This window comes from Sinocyclocheilus rhinocerous, unplaced genomic scaffold (assembly GCF_001515625.1).
Source record: "Sinocyclocheilus rhinocerous isolate Xijiao unplaced genomic scaffold, SAMN03320098_v1.1 scaffold562, whole genome shotgun sequence".
Taxonomy (NCBI): domain Eukaryota; kingdom Metazoa; phylum Chordata; class Actinopteri; order Cypriniformes; family Cyprinidae; genus Sinocyclocheilus; species Sinocyclocheilus rhinocerous.
The window spans coordinates 663,820-676,613 of record NW_015641608.1 but is presented as its reverse complement, the minus strand read 5'-3'; the positions used below and the strand labels follow the sequence as shown (position 1 = coordinate 676,613).

The 12,794-nt window shown below is 38.5% G+C and overlaps 1 long non-coding RNA gene across 1 annotated transcript in view; it reads left to right on the top strand.

The window, feature by feature from the left end:
* The window catches only part of LOC107755241 (uncharacterized), a 14,824-nt gene extending 2,295 nt beyond the window's left edge, over positions 1-12,529 (top strand). Inside the window, exons 2-3 of the long non-coding RNA XR_001641673.1 lie at positions 11,833-12,063; positions 12,186-12,529. This is a non-coding gene — a long non-coding RNA (uncharacterized LOC107755241). The remainder of the gene's footprint in view (positions 1-11,832; positions 12,064-12,185) is intronic.
* The last annotated feature ends 265 nt before the right edge of the window (positions 12,530-12,794 follow it).

Genomic DNA, 12,794 nt, shown 5'->3' with positions numbered 1-12,794 from the left:
TTCCGTCAAGCAGGTAACGTTATTATTGCTAACATAGCAACTCATCGAAAAATACATTGGCATAATCTGTATTAAAGAGAAAATAATCACTTTATCCGATGTTTAAGTGAACAAAATAGCCTTGACAGCCTTACATACTGGAGTTCCACAACTATTGGCTTTGTTCTCTCTCACCGGACTCCTGTGTGTGTAGGTGATGTAAAAGAGGAAAGAAGACATTTGGACCAAAGCACTGTGAGGCAAGGGAGGGGACCCAGATAGCACATGTAGGCCTATGTCTGTTAAAGATCACTTGATCTGGAAAGCATCTGCTAGACGTCTTTCAGATGTCAGTTTTACATACTTTCTAAATCATAAACATTTTAAAGACATCTAATATACGTCTATTTGAATCTGATAGGAATCAATTGACGTTAGAATCAGAAGGTAAAGCCTCAACACTTTTCTCTTCTAAGGGCAAGGCTATATCAAATTTACATGGGCTTAACATATTGCGATGCAACACCCTCTCCTCACCATCAACCCCTTCCTTCTTAACAACATAAATGGGTATATCAAGATTAGGTTGTGACCTGACAACATACACATTCCGTTCCCATTTATCATCCAATTTACCCCGTCCCCTGGCCCTCTTATTTAGGACCATAACTCTCTGCCCCATCAACAAAGGTTCCCCCTTAACTTTACGATCAAACCCCTTCTTTTGATGAAATTGAGCCTTCTGAATTTGTTTTTGGGCTTGATTATAGGCAGCCACTAATCTTTTATGATGGTGATGAACCCAGCTGTCAACTGTCCCCAAAAATCCATCTCCCCGGCCCAGCATAACGTCAATGGGCAATTTTGCATGACGGCCAAACATTAAAAAATACGGGGTATAGCCTGTAAAAGCACGCAACGGAGTAATATTTTGAGGGGTTACCCAGGCCTCCACTGCCCGAAACTTCTCTGGGTCTGGTGACACCCCTCCTTCTGCAATCACATGGCCCAAATAATGAACTTGACTCTGGAAAAGGGAACACTTACTGAGTTTGACCTTTAGGCCAAAGTCCCCCAAACGACTGAAGACCAAATCTAGATGGGCAATGTGGCCTCAAAGGAGGGGGAAAAAACTATGAAATCATCCAAATAGAGCAATAATGTTTCAAAATTTTGATCCCCCAGGCAGCTCTCGACCAGTCTCTGAAAAGTTCCTGGGGCATTGCATAACCCCGTCGGCATCCGATTAAATTCATATAGCCCCATCGGCGTCACAAAAGCAGTCTTCTCTTTGTCAGCTGGGTGCACCCCCACCTGCCAATACCCATGTGCTAGATCTAATGTTGATCGCCCCTCCCCTTGCCTAAAACGAAGGGCTTACAGCCCTCTGGCCTTTGGATGGAGATTTACTGCTGATCACAGAACAGTGCTTCACTGAAAGATACGCATGACAATCGCAGCTTCTGTCGAATCGCGATCTCGATTCCATTTCGATTTATCGTGCAGCCCTATTTAAAAGGATAAAAATGTTAGTAATTTCCTTGCACACGCCTACATTGTTTCACTTCAGAAGATGATGATTTACCTTCTGGGGTCATATTGGTTATTGTCATAATCGCTATGTGCAGTTTTAAAGCATCAACATTTGGTTTTACTATTCCCTTACATTATATGTGCTCATAGAGACAGATTACTTTTCTAAATCTTTGTGTTCATCTCATGAAAAAAGTCAAATACAGTTTAGTACATCTGGGATCACATGAGGGTGAGTAAATGATGAGATTCGTGTAAGATCGTGCCAATCTAGTTAATAATGCTGAAATGTGGAAATGAGGCTGCTATCTATTGTTTGGTTCCCTTTTTCACTAATCAAGTGTTCAAGTGCTGACTAGACTTAAAAGCCTTTCTCAGCAGATAGCCGCTTACTGGTATCCTCAATTCTCTTGAGTTAGAAAGCCCTTGTCACCCCACATTTTCATCAGACTCGGTCTGTTCTCCATTGCTAGGGCATACCCTGTGGACATCATGAGTGATGGATTTCTGCACTTGGCTCGACTTGTATTCCCCTCAGACTGAGCATATGCGCCCTCATATGGGCTTCTGCTGACTTGATAAAAGGCATGGCGATCAACTTCAATGACCATTTCACATGATTTTCCTAACAAACGAAAGCCTTGTTTGCTTTTTATGATATTTTAACTGAAATAGTTGTATTATTTGGCATGTTTGGCATTCTTTTAAGACAGAATGTAGGTGAACCTGCACTTTTGTTATCAATATTTATTTATCACTGATTTTTATCCGAGATCATAATCGTGACAATAAATTCAGCCTCACGAGAATTATCTTGTGATCTCTCAACTCTGTATTCAAGTTTTTGGGGTCTTATAGTAACTGAGTGCATACTCTCACTAAAAAAACCTTTGTCACTTGAAGGGACAGTTCATCTAAAAATCTAAATTCTGTTATTTACTCACCCTCATGTCGTTCCAAACTTGTATGAGTTTATTGCTTCTGTGTTACAACATAAAAGAAGATATTTTGAGAAATGTTGCAGTGTTTGTTTCTCCACACAGTGGAAGTCAATGGTTACCAAAACTGTTTGCTTGCCAACATTATTCAAAATGTCTTTTTATATGTTTCACAGAAGAAAGAAAGTCACACTGGTTTGGAATGGCATGAGCAGTGCTTAATTTGAGCCGGTGTCAGGTTTTGTTTTTTTGCGTTTCGGTAATTGTTTTTAAGGATCCGGCATTAGATCGTGACAGTGCTTGCGTGCATATGAGAGCGAGCACAGGTTTATGTATTTAGAGGTTATGTATTGGTCCTCAACATATTTTTGACCGTGACCAGTCAGCTTTCAAACTCGCTCTCATTGATTGGTGCTTACTGCTTATTGTTTTGTGAGCAGCAGAATGTTTGGAGAGAGTGTAATAATACCAGAAATAATAGCAAATAAAGTGAAATATTATAATGTATAAACATTATAAACACTATAAACATAGCTACGTTAGTATAGCTCACTCCAAAACAAATCATATACATGTAACGGTATTCAGAACAGAACAAGAATGAAATAAAAAAAAATATAAACCTAAAGAAATCAAAACAAACCGAAACTGAAAGTACCAGGCGTTAATTGGGCTCACGTACCTCTCATTCGGCACAAATCCTAATGTTTCCATATTCGCAATGTCCTCAAATCATCCTGGCAACCCATTTTTGACCCAGGGTTTGAATCTGTGCCCTAGTTAGGTTAATGCAGAAACTTGTGAACGATGCTCTATTATAATTGTGGCATCACCGTTTAGTGACGTCATTGAATGTTCCGGGAAATCTTAAGTTGTATTTTCAGTGTTGGTCACAGCGCCTTTTAATTGCTGTTTTGGATCCGGCAATTATTCACTTACAAATGAAGCACTGGCCAAGAGGGTGAATAAATGACGTTTCGTCTTAACTCCGATTGTAGAAAAAGATTTTACCAGCTGGTAAGAACAGATAATAATATATCAATTCCATTTCTTTAGATTTTGTACTTGGACCTAGAAATGAATGTGTTTGTTTTTATTTGCAGTATCGAGGATGTTTAATACTCTACTGAGAACTCTGTGATTAAGAAGAATGCATTTCTAGTTAAATAGAAGCTAGCGATAAAGCTCCCACTATTAAGTCTATTGAGCTCTCAGTGTGCATTCAGTAGTTATTCAGTCTTTGTTGAAAAGCTGATTTTTTTAAAGAGAATAAGTGCCTGCCCATGCTTCGCCTCATTAGTGTTTTGTCACTGACAGAGTACATTTATTCTAGCTGTACGGCCCATGAGACCAGACAGGTTTACAGGACTGTCACTCATGTATTAACCACATGAGGGAAAGGTTTGACTTTCTTTTTGTGCTGTATTGAGTGTGGGCGAGATATCAGGCTGGGAAACGGGCATTGAGTGATAATGTTTAAGCCGTGTTCTGTCCTGATGTTTATGGAGGTATTCATGGGTGGGTGGGTAGGTGTGGCATGTGTTGTCTTTTGTCTGACTGTGCCATCAACAAACCGCCTTTTTTGCAGAGCCACGTGCCCAGGTGAAGGGTGTGTGTGTGTGGTGGGGTGTTTGGGTAATTAATTAGGCGTAGGGTTACACCAGCTGGCCAATCAGATCACTGCGGCTGCTGCTGCCTCCACAGCTCATGTTTGTTAATGAGGAGAAAGCCGAGACGCCGCTGGGAGTCGTAATTGTTTCCGCTGGTGAAAGGGTGGTCCCGGGACAGCTGGGGTTACCCCACACCAGCACTGCACATCACACCACACTAGACTGCTCTGACAAACAATGCATTACTGAGCCATAATATGTTATATAAACACTATCATTCAAAAGCTTTTGGTTAGTAAGATTTTTAATGTGTTTGATAGAAGTCTCTTTTTCTCACCAAGTCTGCATTTGTTTGATTAAAACTACAGTAGAAGCTGTGAAATATTATTACAATTTAATGTTAATTGTTCTGCTGCAGCCATTTATTCAGTCTTCATTATCACATGATCCTTCAGATATAATCTTAATATGCTGATTTGGTGCTGAAGAAACGTTTCTTATTATTATCAGCGTTGAAAACGGTTTATATTTTTGTGGAAACAGTGATCATTTTTTTTTAGGATAGTTTGATTAATATAAAATTCAAACGAAAAGGATTTATATGAAATAGAAACCTTTTGTAGCATTATAAATGTCTTTACTGTTACTTTTGATCACTGTAGTCCAGTGTTTCTGCCTTAGTGTTTGGTCAACCACTGAAGTATTCTGTCATTTTTAGTACACTGCATTGCATCAAAACTAGTATGCTTTAAGCCTTCAGCACTATCTAGTCTCCTTCCCATCCTCCTGTTCTCCATCTTATGAGATTTAACCATGGCAACAGTTCATGAACTCAAACCTTTATGCAAGAAAAGAAAAAAAAAACAATTTGCTGCCATTGCACCAGTTTCTTGTGGGACAAATAAACCTTGAAATTTGACTCTTTATATCAATCCACAGCTGAGGTGCACATCCTCAATGCTCAGAGCTCAACCTCAGTGTTCAGTGGAAATGTATTGTGCACAACTTAAGTCTCTGTTGTCTTTTACAGAATTGGATGAGGACTTCTTTAATGGGGCTTGAGAGAGATCGCAGCATGGCAATGCTCTACGAGCCTTTCGGCTCTGGCCAGACCTTGTGAGACAGGACCCCGCTCAACTTGGTCGTAACAATGGGCCTATGTGACCGTTTGAATGCCCTATTCTCTGAGTGGTGTGGTTCACTTGGATCAGACAATGGCTTCACTTTGCATCATTTATTTCCAGAGGCCCTGTATGTCACTAGGCCACTCCTGTTTACTGCGTTCTGGACCAATTGTGCTGCATCTACACACTTTCAGCAGTTTTGAATCAGAGATGTGTTTGTTCTGTTGTCAGCTACGGTAAAATGGAAATGACTTGCGTTTGCTTGTAATATGAGATCGTATTGTCTTTTCGCCACTCAGTCAGGTATAATCCTGTATCAGTTTGTATCGTCAAGCTGTCCTTCATCTTGGCTCAAGGAAGATTATGTGAATAGTAGGGTGACTGTAATTACTTCTGATCTCTTCCGTGCTTCACTTTCATTCTCCTTGTTTTTCTTTTATTTTTGTCAATGCTTTTGCCCTAAAACCTACTTTGCACACCTAAGGATTTTACATGCTCTTCATGGTTGGTTAGTGTAGGATTAAACCTCCCCGATAAACCTGCCTGATCTCTTACTCTTCTCTATGGTCTATGCAAAGCCGTTTTCCAGGCAACCAAACTATTGTTGCAGAATTCCACTAAAATCTTATGCATAATCACTTTCTGTATTCAGGCTTGGTGAGTTAAAGGGATAGTTCACTAAAAATGAAAATGCTCTTATTATTTACTCACCCTCATGTCTTTCTAAACTTGTATGACTTTCTTTCTTCCACAGAACGCAAAGATATTTTGAAGAATGTTTCTGTTTTTGTCCGTGAGGCCCAAAACAGCACTGAACCCCATTGACCTTCTTTATATAGACAAATTCTTATTTTGTGTTCCAAATAAAGTCAGGTTTGGAACATCAGGAGTAATTGATGACAGAATTGTCATTTTTGGTGGACTCTTCCTTTAAGAGTTTGACTTACTTGACGCTCTTAGCTAAGAGGTGTTGCTGAGGTCAAATCTGTGGTCTTTCCTCAGAGCTATGAGGTCTTTCTCCTCTTGGAGGCCCCATGACCTTCTTTATTCCTCCAGGGTCAAGGAGCAGGTCATCCTCAGGGTGCCTTTGAATAGTTGTAGTTTTCTTAATTCATTGAGGGGTGTTGGTGCATTCCACAACTTTGCTCCCAGGATATTGAGAACCTGGATAGTTGGTTGGTGTTTTATTAACACTTACTGAGACATAAAAGAAAATGCGTCCTACTAAGTTCAATGATGTTCTCAAAAAGAGCTCTCCTTAAAAGAGTTAAAGAAATATTGCGGTTCGATACAAGTTAAGCTCAATTGAAAACATTTTTGTCATAATATTGATAAAAAAAAAAAAACTTTTTTAAAAAAAAGCGAAAGTCGCAGTTACTTGAGGAACATGGATATGAATGGGGGATTTAAAAGCAAAATTGTGAGCTAAATTTTTTTTTAATTTTTTAAAATTGGGTTTAACGTGTATTATTTGAGCAGTACAGTTTTTCTCATAATTTTTCTAGTCATTTTGGGCTTTATATCATCACATTGTAGTTGTAAAAAAAAAATTAAATGGTAAAAGTTGTGAAATTGGTTTGAACTTTATATATATCACTAGGGATGTCCTGATCTGTTTTTTTGTGCCCCCTCTCCGATCCGAGTCATTGAATTTTGAGTATCTGCCGATACTGAGTCCTGAACCGATACTTGTATATTCCTAGTGTCTGGTGCACAATTCAAGTACATTAATTGTTATTAAAATCAATACAATGTATACAGAGTTGTGCAGATAATATAATATAATATAATATAATAATATACACACTCTCTCAATGTAACTATATAAAGATATTGGTAGCTGTAAACATGTTACAACATTTTAAACAGACTGTGTGGTCACGATTCTAAATATGGGACTGCTGATATAAACTTCTTGTATTTTATATGTACAATAAGCACAATATTTGCAACATATGGTTAGAAAGCATGAAGCTAGTGGTGCTAGAACGCCAGTCTATCAGTCAAGTCCAGAGCCAGATGCAACCCATAGCACGTATGACGTCTCTGACGGCTGACAACAGTAAACAATAAACAATAAATGAATGAGAGATCGTTACACAAATGTGCATCAAATACACTGAACAGTGAAGCTCATATGCATGCACGCACATTTCTTCTTCTTTTGGTTTTGATGGCGCCTGAGCATGCACATTTGAGTGTCTTCTTTTTTTTTAATGGCAGTCGGCAAACCCTCTTAAAGGCCCATACCGCCACCTACTACACGACACCTTATGCTAAGTTCACACTACACGACTTTAAAAGTCGGCAGATCGCTATGCTGTTCAGACTACATGACTTGATTGTCTGTCTTTTAAGTCGTTGTGGTATTCACACTACGTGAATCTATGTAAATGATCCGCAACCGGGGGTTACACTACAGAAGCTGACAACAACTCTGTCACCCAATGACTCTACAACCCACGTTTTGTCACGAAAACACACGCGAAACAACACATGAAACAGAAGTTGTTTATTTGAAAATGGATGTCGGGAAGAAATTAGCGCTGCAAGCTGTTTGCTCGATGAAAAATTTTGCTCCATTTATTGTGTCCAAACTTTTCTTTAAGCCATGTCGCTGCTGTTGTTTTTCTTCCGGTGACCTCAACCCATGCCTTGCTCTCTCATTGGCTGTAGCTCGTCACAACACCTGACACCACGTGATGTCGGTCCAGATATTTGGCATGCTAGATATTTGTTTGCCGTCGGCAAGGTGTTGGCGACACGTCAGCGAGCCTCTTTGATGCGTCGTTGTGTAGTTCACACATAAAGATTGCCAAGCGCCGATCACCCACTGATTTTCCCCAATCACAGCCCGCGGCGAGCACGTTAACTTGCAAATCGGGCTTAAATCGGGCTTAAAATCCTGTAGTGTGAACTAGGCATTAGGAGAGCCAAAACGATCAGTTAAAAAATGCTTGATCGGCCTCGAGATCTGCTCGGGACATCCTTATAAAATCACACTAACATCATGTTAACACTCACATTGTGTACTTTTTGTGGCTATAGGGGCCTACTAAAAAGTATTTTAAAGGGGTCATATGATGCGATTTCACGTTTTCCTTTCTCTTTAGCGTTTGAGAGAGGCGGGGCATAGAGGACCTACAATAATGTACAGTATTTGAAAAATAATGTGTTTTTTGAACATTAAAGCATGTCAACATATTCTGTTACACCAAATACACAAAATAATGATCTTTAAAAAAGCATCATATGACCCCTTTAATGTTTACCAATTGGCCCCATTTATTTCCATTGTAAGTGCCTTGCTGTAATCCAGATCTTTGCTTTTTTTTTTTTTTTAAAGAAAAATAGTGAAAAATGGAAATTATTTTGTGTGTTAATCAACAAAAGTGCTGTCGATTGGTCTGAACTTGTATGGAATGTGGAATATTCATTTAAAACTAACTCGTTCTTAAATTTTAGACTGTGCCTAAACTGGTCACAAATGCAACAAAAAATGAAGAAATGTGACTAATTTAAAATCTACTCACGTTTTTCTAGTCGGATGTTTAAATCCATTCCTTCTGGATTTATTATTGATGTTATCATATGACGTTGAGTGGTTTGGAGAGGCGGCTCACAGGACTCATTAAGTTCTATGGTGTTCGTACATGGGTGTAGTCAGGTGGTCAACATTAAAATGCCTTTTTCATATCCTTTCAATAACTAAGCAATTCTCAGAATTCTGTGGCTTCCTGGTAAAGTAAACATTTCAGTAACATTAAACCAAGTGCCTCACACCCTAAAGAAATGTGCACTTTTTTTAATTGCCGCCATAAATGTTTTTCCTCGTATGGAAAATCATACGTCAGGTCAAGATTTTGTGTAAAGAACAGTGTTTTTTGTTCTTATGTGAGCTCAGCATTTGTATAAATACAGTTGTATACGACAACCAGATTTCCTTGTTTGATAGTTTCCCGCTGTTTGACCTCCCTAAAGCAGGGATGCCATAGTTTGATTTGTTGCAAGGATGTCCAGCAGTGTCTATGTTTGGGCCTGTGGTTTTAGTGGCGGTGTGCGCTCTCTCTACAGCGTTGATGTTGACATCCTCAGTGCGCTGTAATCTGAGAGTCACAATCTAACTGTGGGGAGGTGTACAGACATGGTTCGTCCTCTGCCCCCACACTGCAGGGGCTGGACAGATAAAACAAGGCCGACGGCCAAAACAAACTGTAGCATCATCCTCCCTCACGACTCTTTAAGGAGTTGAAGTGTGGCTGAGGGTGCTCTGGCCCCCCTTCTAAAAGTTTGAGACGTGAAGAGGCTGAGAATGGGGGCAGAGGACAGGAACGTGTTTATTACACAGGTATGATTAACGCAGACAGCCTGCTGGCGACACCTAAGTTGTAAAGTTACTCTGTTAGCATTCCTTCCACAATGAGCTCCTTTAGTGAGCTTCTTGTGTAAGTCAAGTGCATAGCTTTTTCTTAAGGGATAGTTAATGAAAAAAATAAGATTTTGTCATTTACACACCCTCATGTTGTTCCAAAACTTTCTTTATGTTTACACAAAATGTAAATTTTTGAAGGAATATCCTGGCCACACTTTCTTCTGAAGTTGTTTGGTAGCTTTGTGTGAAGAACAGACCGAAATGTAACTTAAAATTGTGATATTTGTTAGGTCTGTGTGTTGATGCACATTTCTGAAAATATCTGATTCTGAAATGCACAATTTGATTCTGATTAATTTGGGTATTGTTATAATGTCTGTAACAATGTTTAGTTATAATGTCCACCATTGTAGTAGCCTATTTGTTAATATTTTAAATGAGCTTATTTTTTGTTGTTTTCATTTTAATTTTTGTCATTTTGGTTTTTTATATTATTTTTTAATATTTATATTCAACTTTTATTCATTTTTATTTAGTACTTCAACTTTTTTGAATTTTATCTAGTTGCAAAGGCATAATTTCACTTTTTTTTTTCAAAAGTTTTTCATTTAATATTCATCTAGTTTTAGTTTTCTAATTTTCAGATTTTTCTCTAAACTATTGCTGTAAGTTATATTAGGAGCCATTAGGGTTGGGTATCGTTTGAATTCTAGCGGCTCAGACCCACTTTATCGCCCAGGCCTATCAAACATATTTATTCGGTCTCATTATTGCAAAACATTTAGTTGCAGCTGAATACCATAAACAAAAATCAGCAGGCCACATAAAAACTGGACTCGTTTAAGAGCTGCATGATTCTGGATAAACTGAGTTAGTTTTTTTTTTTTTTTTGAGTATGAATGAAACATACACTGCACGGAGTGTTTTGCCGTCCGCGATGTTCATCTCGGCTTATTCTGTGTCCGAATAAAACATCAGATCATGCACAGACTATCCTGTCTCTTTGAATTTAAATCTATATTTATTCACACCGGCTCTTGAAAACCTCTATGCGAACACACTTGCCGGAAAAAGTGCGGGGGACGAATTTACGTGATATTAAAAGTGGGGGGGACACGCCCCCCGCGTAATCTACGCCCCTGACTGGATGAATCAGCATTTGTGAACGAATCTCTTGAATGATTCAAGACATTTTAACAGCCCCTTTTCGACCACATACTGCGTAACAACGTAATCGATAAATCTTTATTTGAAGTTTCAGGCCTATGGTTTTTTATTATTATTATTATTAATAATAATAATGAGCCACAAAGGGGAAAATACAAAGACTTTATTTTTATGTTACAACGCGGTTACACCAAGTCATCAGTTTATTCGTTTTGTTCAATTTTTATGTTTAATATAAGCTAAGCGACTTCATCATTGTACTGTTTTATTGTTGATGTAACGTTTTTTTTTTTTTTTATTATATATTGAATCAACCTTAAGCATTAGTTTTGATCCACGAAAAGATTACGTTAAAGATCAAGATGCGAGAATGCGACATAGTTGCTGCTGAGGTAAATGGACTCTCTCGCTCTTTCTCTGTTTCTTTGTAATAGCTGTAGACATGCTCGTTAATTCTTAATTTGGGTACAGACGTGTTATGGGGGAAAAAATATGATCAAAAAGTCATGGCAACAAATGTTTTTTTTTTTTTTTTATCAGTATATGATAAAAGTTTTAAACAACTTATACACAGTCAAATTGATTTGACTTAACTCATGTTTTACAGTGTGACCACAATAAAGGGCTTCTTAGAGTAGCCTACCATACTGACTGGATAATCAGGAAGAAAAATCATCTGCTCAAATTGAACCCTTTTAAGTTTCAAAAGGTAACGAAATATGCTTTATTTTATTCTTCTGTAATTGTTCTTAAAATATCAAGAGAGTTCTTTGCTATTGCAGCAGTTAGAGATCCATCCGTGCTGGATATATTGATCCGGGTCGCTAAAGACCCGAATATGTAATAATGATTGGCGAAACATTCATGCATTTAAGGGTTAATGGATTCACTTTTTACTGAAAACAGCAAGACTATCAGGAGCCATAAATGATCTTGTCTGTCATGATTACATGTTTGTTGTATAGCCATCCCAGGTTTGATATGTATGTGCTTGTGTTTTATAAAATGTGTTGTGGTAAGTGCAGTTATGGTGTACCTCACCTTCACTGAGTGTCTTCAGGTTCAGGTGTACTTAAAGTTGTGCGTCTTTCTCCTAACTTCTCATACAGATGCAGAACTGGGTTGCTTCTGACCCAGAATCTGTGCTGGTGGAACTCATTGCTGATGTCCCCTGGAGTGTCAGCACTGGCTGTTCTAGTTCTTCAAAAGAAGGCCATTTTCTGAGGTTTCACTCCAAGCATCTGCAATGCAAGTTGTTGAGAATTAGGACTTTGAAGGACAAGGTCTTTGGCATGCTTGTCCATTAAAAAGTCTCCAACGTGTTTGCATGTTTTCCAAAGGTCTGTTTAATGTTTTTGTCAAATCCTGCTTTTGTTTAATCCACTTCCTTCCACAATGTGGTTTAGTTATTTTCTAATTAAATGAACATAAGTGAAATCTTGTGATCCACTTGTGTGTTTAGGACTTTGGGGAGCAACCTCTTGCTTTCTGCCCAGTGACAAGTGATGACCTATTTTCCTCAGTCTCCAAACAGCACTGCTCTCAGCAGAAATTAAGAGGAAAGGCATTGCTAACACTGTGTCCAGATGCGATGGACTACATTGATAACCAATGAATTGGTTCCCCCCCCATGCAATTAAGAGGTTTTGTTTTAACCAGCCACAATGAGCTGCAGGACATTTTGTTTATCGGCTTATACTGTATTTCTGTAGCATCACACTGGGTAGCCCCGCCCACAGTGGAATCCCATTGGTCAAATCCTGCTCTGCATAACTGTACTGTATATCAAACATTAAATATGTCCTGACTGACTGTGATTTCAATTTCATTGTGGCAGACTGTGCCTGTTAAAGACATGGTGTTGTACAAACTTATGTTGTATTGATTAAATTGACATCAAAATGAGGTCATGATGAAATTACATTTAAATGGCCATCATTTACTCAGTCCCATTTAGTTTATAATGCATCTCTTTTTCAGATCACAACAGGAGATAGACAGAATGTCCAAGCATCTGTTTTCCATTAATGATGTGATGACGCAATGCAATAAGCAAAAAATAAATAAATAA